We start from the raw sequence: 10,988 nt of genomic DNA, 5'->3' as shown, positions 1-10,988 counted from the left end.
CAACAATTTCCTTGTTCCTCCTTGATTTTGTCTTCTCTTCCTTCGGTGCAGGAGTTCCTGCCGTCATTTTCATCTTTTAAGTTTCTTTGGCCCTTTTTTTAAAAAAAAAAGTTTTAAATCAGCTTAACAAGTCTGTCAAAAATAAAACACACCTACTTTTCATGTTGAAGAAAGGACTCAAACTTTGAAGCAACAATCCAGCTGTAACAAAGAAAATGAAATCAAATTTCAAAATTTGATACCCAGTGGAGAGAGAGAAGGATATGGAAGAAACTAAACTAAAAGATATGGTCATGAACCTAATAGAATGTTGATCAAATTAAATATTTGAACTAACAACACATGTTCAAGGTGGTATTAGGTTGGGTAGTATCGTTATGTTTATGGTCTTTGCTTTTGTATATGGTTGTTTTTACTTTTTAGCTTGTTTCTTTTTCTTCTCTTCTCACCGCTTGTACTTCTATTCAATATATTGCTTATTGCCTATAAAAAAAAAACATGCAATTATCGAAAATAAGGTAGCATGATACAATGTCTAGGACTCTTAGGAAGAAAATCCAAATCTTCAAAAAATGTTATGTCAAGTGTCAATAGAGGCAACACAGACAAAAATGATCTACTGACTAACAACTTGTAGGCCATCAACAGCCAAACATAATTTCCCCACAGTCTACATGCTAGCATAGTTTTGGTATGAATATGATATACATGGGGCGTTCTATCTAATATGTTTTTCATTATGTCTAATCATCATAATGAAAAATTATTTTTGCTCTTGAAAACAAAAAAGATGTTCCAAAAGAACCTTACCTCAAGATAATCTTCCGTCCTATCTTTTTAGATTGTACACCAGCAACGGATCTAACATGGGAAGAGATGAATATCAATATCAATAACATGTTACTTTGAATAAGGAATCATAGAATGTTCTTAATTATGACTCATCTTGACAGATAATTAAAACCAGATTACCCAATGACAATGTTTTGGAACAAAAAAAACATATAAAAATCATATGACACATACCTCATCATCTCAATTCATTTCAGCCCAACAATCATCTTCAGCTTTGGAAAATTGCATATGAAGATTAAATACATGTGGTCATGATATTTTGCAAAAGTATAAAATGAGAATACAGCAAGAGACTTCAAAAATAAGTGTTTTCATATACCTATGTTAACACAGTTGTATCCAAGCTTGGAAAGGCCAGTAGAAATTGTTGGAAATGTTATGCCACTAACTTGAAACCAATGCTGGGTTTACTCCTCAAGGTTAACATAGCCGCACGTAAGATATTGTGCTCTCAGTACTTAAACGTGCTGAAGTTTCTACAACAATGCTCTGAATTTCAAGTTCAAGAAGAAGATTACCCACTAAATATATTTATCTTCATTTTTATATAAACACCAGCCACTTGAAGCCATCGAAATGAAGCTGAAGAAGCATTTTTCTCACGGAATTTTATTTACAATCAAAGCCAATTAAACTAATGTCAAATGTCATGATGGAAAGACGTTGCAAACCAAAAGGACCGGAAGAAAAAATAAGGCTTGACTGAAACTGATATATGGAATCATAAAGAGGAACTTAAAGGTGGAGAAAGCAAGCAAAGCACCTTTAAATTAGAGTAACTGAAAGAGATTATTTGTGCCATTAAATTAATCCTTCAGAAACCAAGTCATTAACTGTAAATAAATGGGAAAATATTACAATTGCCAAGTAAGGTGCGTGAGTTATTGAGAAAAGGAAAGGGTGAGAACGGCTTTTGGTATTATAGCAATGGGAAGATTACAAGATGTTTAGAGAGATGGCAAAGAGAAGCAATCATCCAATGTGACACGTCAGTAAAAATGATGAGTTGGACACTGTTGCAAGGATTATAAATGATGAGGTGGCGACGCTATATTGAGCGCTTCTCAATTCCTATATATAAATAGATAGATAGATAGATTGAGTTCTGTAAATTTGATGCTAGTAGTGTAGATTCTGATGATGGCTTCTAGAATCTTATTTTCGAAATAGGTTTGTGGATTAACCTGAGGTGGTGTCTCATACTTGAGGGGAAGAATATTTGGAATTCAAGTGTGAGTTATTATGCATAGGTAACAAAGATTTTATTGCTTAGGGGGGGGCAAAGATTCAGGTTTATGAGTAGCTTGGGTTTATTTTCTAAAATCCCAAATTTCTTGGTGCAAGGCAATTTTAGGTGCTGCTTAGGTTATATGTACGGGTGCCCTTTTCGATAGTTTTGAGTATTTGTGCATGTTGTTTTGTGGGGTTAAAAAAAAAATCAAATCTGTTATCTTTGATCTTGCGTGGGCTTATATAATTGGATAGGGTGGTTTTAATTCTATTTATGTTTTAGTTTGATTTAGGTATGTACTTTACTCACTTGAGAGAGTTTTGTTCTCAAATTGTTTTACTAATAAATAAATTTTGCTGTTCGAAAAAATCACAAGGCAAGCCACTCCTTTTTTTATTATCAAATTCTCTCAATTTTAGTGTTTGTTGAATGAACATTCTTCTTCTCTCTATTGAGTTTTTCTTTCTATTTAATTCTTTTATTTCCAGGTAAGTTGGACCAAGCACACAAGATCCATTTTGTTGAACCCGCATTATCAACCATAGCCACTAGAGGTACTACATGCATATATCAGTAATAAGTATCTTCCATAATCTAATACCTTTTCATAAAATTCACACTTGGTAATTACTCTTTAATGGGTTATAGCCTAAAACTATAACTAATGGCGATGACTAGCTGCAACTAATCTTTTCGTTAATGAAATTGTGTTATCTTCAGGGCTCATTTTAAGTACCATTGAGGTAGAAAGAACCTAGCTAAACTGAATGCAGTCGAAATTGTGGAGATGGGTTCTGGGTTTTGATGCACTTACACAAAAGATAAATTAAGCTTTTAAGTATCTTTAAGTGGGATTGGCTGTTAGCTTGATTTTCTTTAATAATAAATGCCATTATATAGGAATTTGATTAATTAGAGATTACAATCCTCAGCAGAATGAAGATGATGTGTTGGCAAGAATGTTAGATCACAAGGAAGCTATCATATACCATTTAACTTGGACCAGTATATTTCTGGAGTTCTATACTTTGGGACTTTATGTCCAGTACTGCAGTTTTCTTGATCTATCCGATTGGTCAAGGAAGCTTTTTGGACGGTATGCCTCTAGGAACCTCTGGTACTTAAAACTTTATGATAGTATTTCATGCTTAGCATAACCTGTATGCATCCATTTCACATGTGAGGTGTAGCTAGTGTATTCGGCGGCTCCCTATTTAGTGCTATGCAAGGTTCAGTTTTGTGTCAGTTTATTCTCTTAAACAACTTACAAACTTATTAATATGCTTCAATCATATCATTTGATTATTTTTTCAAATTTTTGGACCAAACAACCAGCTGCATCACTTGCTTTTGTTTTTTTATGCTCCACTAGTAAAGTCGGAAATCGGAATGGCCAAGTTCAATGATGTCTGTTGTGTATCCTGTTTTGACATTTTGTAGTTGTTTGACGCTATAAATGTTTTATTAATACCATTTCCATGATATGTCGCCTGGACCCTTTCTTTCATCTATTCTCTCAATCTCAATTCAATTGATGTATCCTCCCCGATGCATTTGTTTCAGCCGCATAAGATTTGTTCTACCACTGTGCCTTTTATCGATTTTTCCTATGTAGAGCTTTTTATTTTTCGTTAGTACAAATATTACCCTTTTCTTATTTGATCTGCTAGGTTTTTCAGTTCTTTAATTTGTTCTTATTGATACAAACCAAAGCTGAAAATAAGCTTTTGAAAGGTGACATTGCAAGAAAATAAGAATTCAGTTTATATACATAACTAATAAGGAGCTTATGGGAATGGGATCCTTGCCCTTTCATATTTGTTTTAGATCGGTTGATGGTTACAGCTGAGGTTTTAGTACATTTCAGGTTTGAACCTTGAGTGTGGAGAAAAGGATAAATGAGATTATTAACAGGCTAAAGAAGAAAAAGGTGGAAACAAATCATGATTTGAAAGGTAATTAACATGAAGTTTTCTTTGAACCTTCACGTTTGAAGTTGCAAATTGCTATTTGCTGGATGAGGAGACAATTTGCACCGTTTTAATGTGTCCTGCATTTATCTGAATCTAAAGGGTGACATTTGTGTTTTTGATTTATTTGATCAAACTCTTTCTTTGAGCACTTAGTGAGATCTAATTTTTGAAGATAATGCTTGAGCCCTAAAGGTGATTTATACCAAAACCTTTGTTGTGATTTTCGAATATGCATGTTGTTATCGTAATATGTTGTCAATTGAGATCTTCTCCCCGTCATCAAAGCTGAGGGATGAACTTTGCTTTCCATTCAAGTCTTCTTCAATAGTTTCAGATATAGGCATATTCTTAACCGCCTTGGTACCAAGAGTCAATATATCTTTCTTTGAGCACAATAGAATTTTGTAATTCAGACACTGTATTATCATTAGCATTATCTAAAAGTTCCATAGTACCATTAAGATAAAATGATTCTTTTCCAAGCAATTTTTTAGTGGAATAATTATGACTCATGAGCCATTCCTTCATCTGTTTCTTCTTTTCTATGGCCCTGAGAAATAATCAATGGATTTCTTGGAAAATAATAGCAATTGATTTTAATCTTACTCTGTTGTGTGTGTGTGTGTTTGAATATCAGTTAAGTGTAGCGTAAGTGATCTTTTTCTAAATTCACAAGAAAATTCCTCCACTTCTAATTTGAAGTAAGTGCTAACCTCTATTTGTATGTGTGCTAACATATATCCGTAGTGGGGTTAACTTACAGATCTTGTGTTCCGTATGTAGCTATTGGCATTTTTCTTAGGTAGAAAAGCTAATAACATGTGACATTAGAGTATTACTTTCCATATCTCAAGTTATTTGACTTGTTTCCTAAGAGAGGCAACTTCTTACATGCACGTTGCTATTTCTCAAAGATCAGTTGTTTAGGTTTATCATATGTCTTTACTCTTTACAATACATGGCACATGAGATGATCAATGGTCAATGATCCTCCACGTGAAATATGTTGAATAGGTAATTGCAGTGTAAAATTGGATAAATTGTAGAAGTTTTGTATTCAAAAGTATGGGTTATCAGGCCGCTTCCACAATGGGGTTGCACTACAAAATCAGAGCTCAACTACTTTTTTAAATCTCCCTCCTTTCTCAGAAATTCAGGTGTTTCCCTTCTACAATTGCTATTAAGCCTGTCTGCATCATTAACATAATAACATGTTTGAGTAGAGATTCAAGACAGTGATACACCCCAACATAATACTGTATAAAGGAAAATAGTATATTCATACTCATATTTCTTTTCCAACTCGAGATAGATAGGAAGAGAAGAGTGACAAATGAGTTATTTAATTTGATATGTGATAAGAAAATAAGAAAGAGATAGGAAGAAAAATAAATGAAAATTGGATAAAAGAGAAAGTTAAATGTGAATGTATAATAACTCATTTATAAATGATTAAGAAGTGAGGAAAAGTAAACTTTGTCGCATGAGCAAGTATATAGGACGAGCACTGATTTATTCTTGAGATTGGAGAAAGGTACCATTAGAAAAATCAGTGCTCATCCTATATACTTGCTCATGCGACAAAATTTACTTTTCCTCGCTTCTTAATCATTTATAAATGAGTTATTATACATTCATAAGTAAAGAGAGATCACGGGGAAGTGAAAGCAATAATTAATCCAATGCTTGCTTGTCTGATTATGATATTACTCTGTGAACTTTTAACACTAGGCCATTATTAATTTCACATTGTTATATTGTTTGTCTAATGTCTTAGAGCAAGGATTTGTATTTGATATTGAAGCAGAGTCTGAATCTCCGAAATTTTAATTAACCATAGTTTTTTATATCTCCCTTGGAACCATTACATTAAAGCATCAAGTTGTATTCTTGTCGTTTGTTTACATAAGTTGATATTAGTAAGTTTTACATTACAAGAGATGAGATACATAAGCACTAATGGGAAAGAACTGATCAAAGAAGCTCTACTGCGAAAAGCAGCTTCGAAATAAGCAATTATTAGTTATTACACTTATGATAGAGATAATGGAGGAATCCAATAGGGGCATCAAAACAACAGAAACTTAGACTTAACATTGAAATCTAAGGACATTTCAAAAAAAAACATTGAAATCTAAGGAAGGTAGGACAGTCTCAACTTATGATCCCACCTTCCAAGTCAAAGCAAATTTTTTACCTACAGGGATATTTAGACCCTTCAATCCTACCATCACTATCTTCTTTTCTCCATCTTCCTGACCATACAAGTACTTATGTTCAGATGCACTAACTTTCACATCTGAGACACCCCTTGGTGGTTCTCCATCAATCTCAATTGTAGCTAATGTTTCACTTCTTCCACTTAATCCCAACACATTTATGGTGTCAATAACCCAACCTTTATCTAAAGCAAACTTTCCATCTTGAACTTCTGACCAAACTTTCACACTTCCTTCTTTCACAGTTGCTTGGAAATCAATGTAGCTTGAAAAGCCATTTCCAAGCTTCATTTCTGGATGCTCATCATCATCAAGGAACAGGTTCCCTTTAGCTTCTCCTTCAGCAGCATCAGCCGGAAAAGTCACAATGAGGCTGAAGGGTGTCATTCTAGCATCCTTAGTTGTCACTCCGCCTTGTTGCATTGGAAGAATAGCATTCTGATACAAATGCACATTAACCACATGAAGTGGTGCATCAAGGGTAACATAGGCTCCATCTTTTGAAACAATGGTTTGTGTCATATCAAACAAACTGTACCACGTTCCAGGAGGAAAGAGTGCTTTAACTTCTGTTTTTCCTTGCTCAACCACAGGAGAAATCATTAAGCTGCTACCAAGCAAGAACTGAGTGCTAAGGCCATAGCATTCGGTGAAAGATGGAAATGAGAAGAAAAGTGGCCTCGCAATTGGTGCTCCACTAACATGAGCCTCATAGTTCAAGGTATAGAGATAAGGTAGGAGCCTATACCTCATCCCCAATGCATTTCTAGCAGATTCTGCCACTGATTCCCATTGGTAAAGCTCTTGTCTTGGGTTTAGGAAGCTTGAATGATCCCTTGAGAAAGGGTAGAAAGCACCAACTTCAATCCACTCCACCTATTGCAAAGCTCTTCAGTGGGTGCTGGATAGAAACCACATATATCTGAACCAACCATTGGCACCCCAAATATTCCAAAATTAAGTACTGTAGATATCGAGTATCTTAAGTCCTGCCATGTTCCCTTATTGTCACCAGTCCAATGTGCAGCATATTTACCTGAACCAACATAAGTGGAACGAGTTAAAACAAAAGGCCTTTTTCCTTCAAGTCTTTGAAGGGCCTGGTTTGTTGCAATGGTTTGAGAAAAGCCATAAAGGCTGTGAGCATCATAATTCAAAACACCATTGTAATGAACTGCACTAGTGGCTATAGTTTTGTAGCCTAAGGGAGCCTGAATTCCTGAAGCATTAATTTTGTAAGGAGGATCATCCCATCTTGTTCTTGTGAAGTTTTTGCAATCTAAGCAACATGTAGCATCAGGTCCATTTAGTGTTACATTCACAATGGGACACACCTTTCCCTCTGCAATTTTGCACTTTCCATTGCAGAAATTGGAAACCTCATTCATGTCAATCCATAGGCCATCAACAGGTACAAGTTCATGGAATCGGCGAATCTCATCGCCCCACCAGGAAACTGTGTTTGGATTGAGAAAATCAGGAAAGTACACTGCTCCTGGCCAAACTTGAGCCATGAAGGGCTCACCCTCATACTTGATGAAAACATCATTAGCCATTCCCCTTTCATACACACCATAGCTGGAGTTAACAGCGATTCCGGGATCAATGATGACAACATATTTCATTCCAATGCTGTGTATTCTGTCCAGAAATTTTAGAAGCTTTGGTCGCGGGAAGGTAACTGGATTGAGTGTGAAGTCCTTGTGTCCATCCATGTGATCATCATCGGTCCAAATCACATCAAGTGGGATCTTAGCCTTCTTGTAATTATCAACAACATCTTCTACAACAGAAAGGTTGTGATAGCCCCATCTGCACTGGTGGAATCCTGTGATATAAAAATCATAACAAGGGAGCATATAGGTCAGATACTTTTTACAAACTATCTTAGATATATCTATAATTCAGTAATCTAAGTATATTTATTCTTATAATACCTTTATATAAGTGAAACCTGAATGCTTTTTAGTTTTTATTACTAATATCAGTAATATAAGTATATTTATTCCTATAATTTGGGTTAGGCCTCTATTTATTACCATCTCAGAATGTAGAATTTGCAGGAATAAACATTTGCGGGTGGGTGACCCATATATGAGTGGTCTCCAATAAAATGATTTTGGTTAGAATTGATACTATCCTAGATTTGGGTTAGACCTATCTGACTAACTGTATCTAAAAAACTAGCTTAAGGGTGTGGATTTCTCTCACTTATATAAGAACTTCACCCTTAACATTCATAAAAGATATACTACAGATGATAATAAAAAAAACAATGTAGTGATAGGAGAGAGTGAGAAGTGGATCATACCAAAAGCCCAGAGGGGCATTGGAGCAGGTCTACCAATTAAGGAAGTGTACTGATCAACAACATTCAGAGGGGTGGGTCCTGCAAAGAAGTAAAAATCAAGGACACCTCCAATTATTTTGTATGTAAGAGAGGTTCCTTTGTAGAACACATCCATTCCATTGCTATTCAGCAGCAGAACACCATGTGCATAAGCTTTGCCACCTTCATTTCTGAGATCCATGTACACTGGATGTGAACCATATAAATCAGCATTGATATTAATAGCTGAAATATCAGTGGTATACAAAGTATAAGGGTCATTTGGATACAATTTGATCCCATGTGGCTGTGTGTTTTCCCCCAAACCATACAAAGAAGCATGTTTGGGAAATTTAGTAGAAATTTCCAGGTACTGGTCCTTGAAAACTAATGGACCAAATGGGTCTGAGTCAATAGAACTGGAATCAAAAAGGGTATCTCCATTGGACTTTCTTTTGACTAAAAAACTAAATGGGTCTGAAGTGTAACTGAAGAGAAGCTCAGAGCCAGAGTACTCTGTCTCTAACACTAATATTTGGTTCTTCCTCAACCTCTTAATGTTCTGCTTCAGAGCAGGTGGTGGCTCCCTTGGTAAAAGATTATAAGGAACCTCCCATCTTTGTTTCTTTGCATCAGTGATGTGTACCCTCAAACGATTCTCTGTCTCGTGCCTGCAAAATCAATGACAGTTTGAAGAAAGTTCAGCAATGAAAAAGCTTCATAGGGAAAATGTGAGTGCATGAGAATGTTAAGCATTACTTACTTGACATAGAAACGTAAAAGGGGAATATCCGGACCATAAATAATGTTCTTGTGCTTAACTTGGAGGAGCCCCATAATGGCACCATCAGAGGTTTCTTCAATGGATACCAAACGGTAGCCCTGACCAATTTTAGTGGCATTTTCAGCTGAACATAGAAGCCAAGTTAGAAAAAGAGAACAAAGACTAAGAGCAGATAATGTGTTTAGAGAAACCATAGTGCTTAGCCAGCACCTTGGACTGAAGTACTGCTACTGTATGTAGTGCTTATCAGCTGGGTTCTTATGGATTATATAAATAGGATTAGTGTCTAATAGACAGTATAGCAATGTGATTTTTTTATATCTACTCTTTAATAATACACTCTATTGCATATTCTTATTATTAATTTAATATCTTACAAACTAATTCAGTCATGTGGAGGTGGTGAGGGTGAGTGTCAAGTTTGAACCCACAACATGCTTGCTAGAAGCATGGGATAACCCAAGCCACTTGTGCTGCTGGGTTTGGCACTAATTCAATCATGTATAAATAAATCACTTTTTTAAAGACTATGAGTCTTTGAATAAATATAAAAATAAAAGAAATGTGTCAGGGAGTATATTTAATTAAATATTATCATTATTTTATAAATAGATTATAAAAGCATATCCGATCCTGGTAGTTGAAAAATAATATAATAATTTAAAATATTTAATTTTTTTTAAGCTTTTTTTATAAGCAATATTTTTTTAAATAAATCAGAAAGATAAATTACATCATTCAGGAATTGATCAATGAACTTTCCTCTCTCCAACCCATATGTTTCAAAATTTTGTGCAGAAAAGAGTGAAAGTAATCTTATTTTTATTAAACAATGTATTAGGTATTAAAATGTTTTTTTTTTTTGGTACATCAGCAACATAGGTATTGAGATGCTGAACCTGAATTTCCGGAACCTCCATTTATCAACCATTTTTATATAATACCAACGTTGACGTAAGTCAAAAAAAAAATATAAACTTTCACGTCCCTTAAGGCCATTCTTCTTTTGAGTTTTGTCTCATCAGCAAAGCATCAAATTTTAAATCCTAATACTTTGTTCGTCCATTTCTTTAATATTTTTAGGATGATGAATACATTTAATTTTCAAAATAATATATTATTTATGTAATTGGAAAATAATTTGTAAGTTATTTTTAAGATGATATAACATTGCTATTTCACTACTATTTGTTTCGCTTTTTACTTTTTAGTTTCTGCACGCAATTGTTAGTTGACATAAGCTAGTGGCCATTCTGGGTCTCATCAGTAAAGCATCAAAATGGTGGTAGCTCGCGTACCTCTCCTCAGCGCTGGACGCGACCTCCCGAGGATTGGATCAAGGTCAATGTTGATGGTGCTCTCAGCAGTGAGCTCCATGCTAGTTTTGGTGGGGCCTTTCGAGACAATACTGGGATGTGGTCGAGAGGCTTTACTCGTAACCTTGGGACTCTGGGTTGGAATAATGTTTTCTATGTTGAGTTTTTGGTTGTGCAAACTACAATGGACTTTATAATTAACTGGGAGATCCCCAAGTGATTATTGAAAGTGACTCTCTCCAAGTGGTGGACCTGTTGAAAGATCACCATACTTCCTCTTC

General features: G+C 35.0%; 1 pseudogene; it reads right to left on the bottom strand.

The window, feature by feature from the left end:
- Nucleotides 1-5,884: 5,884 nt before the first annotated feature.
- Nucleotides 5,885-9,613, bottom strand: LOC130746054 (alpha-xylosidase 1-like; annotated as a pseudogene).
- Between the last annotated feature and the right edge of the window lie 1,375 nt (nt 9,614-10,988).

This window comes from Lotus japonicus, chromosome 3 (assembly GCF_012489685.1).
Source record: "Lotus japonicus ecotype B-129 chromosome 3, LjGifu_v1.2".
Taxonomy (NCBI): domain Eukaryota; kingdom Viridiplantae; phylum Streptophyta; class Magnoliopsida; order Fabales; family Fabaceae; genus Lotus; species Lotus japonicus.
Note: the sequence above shows the minus strand (reverse complement) of the source record. Positions and strands in the feature narration are given on the sequence as shown.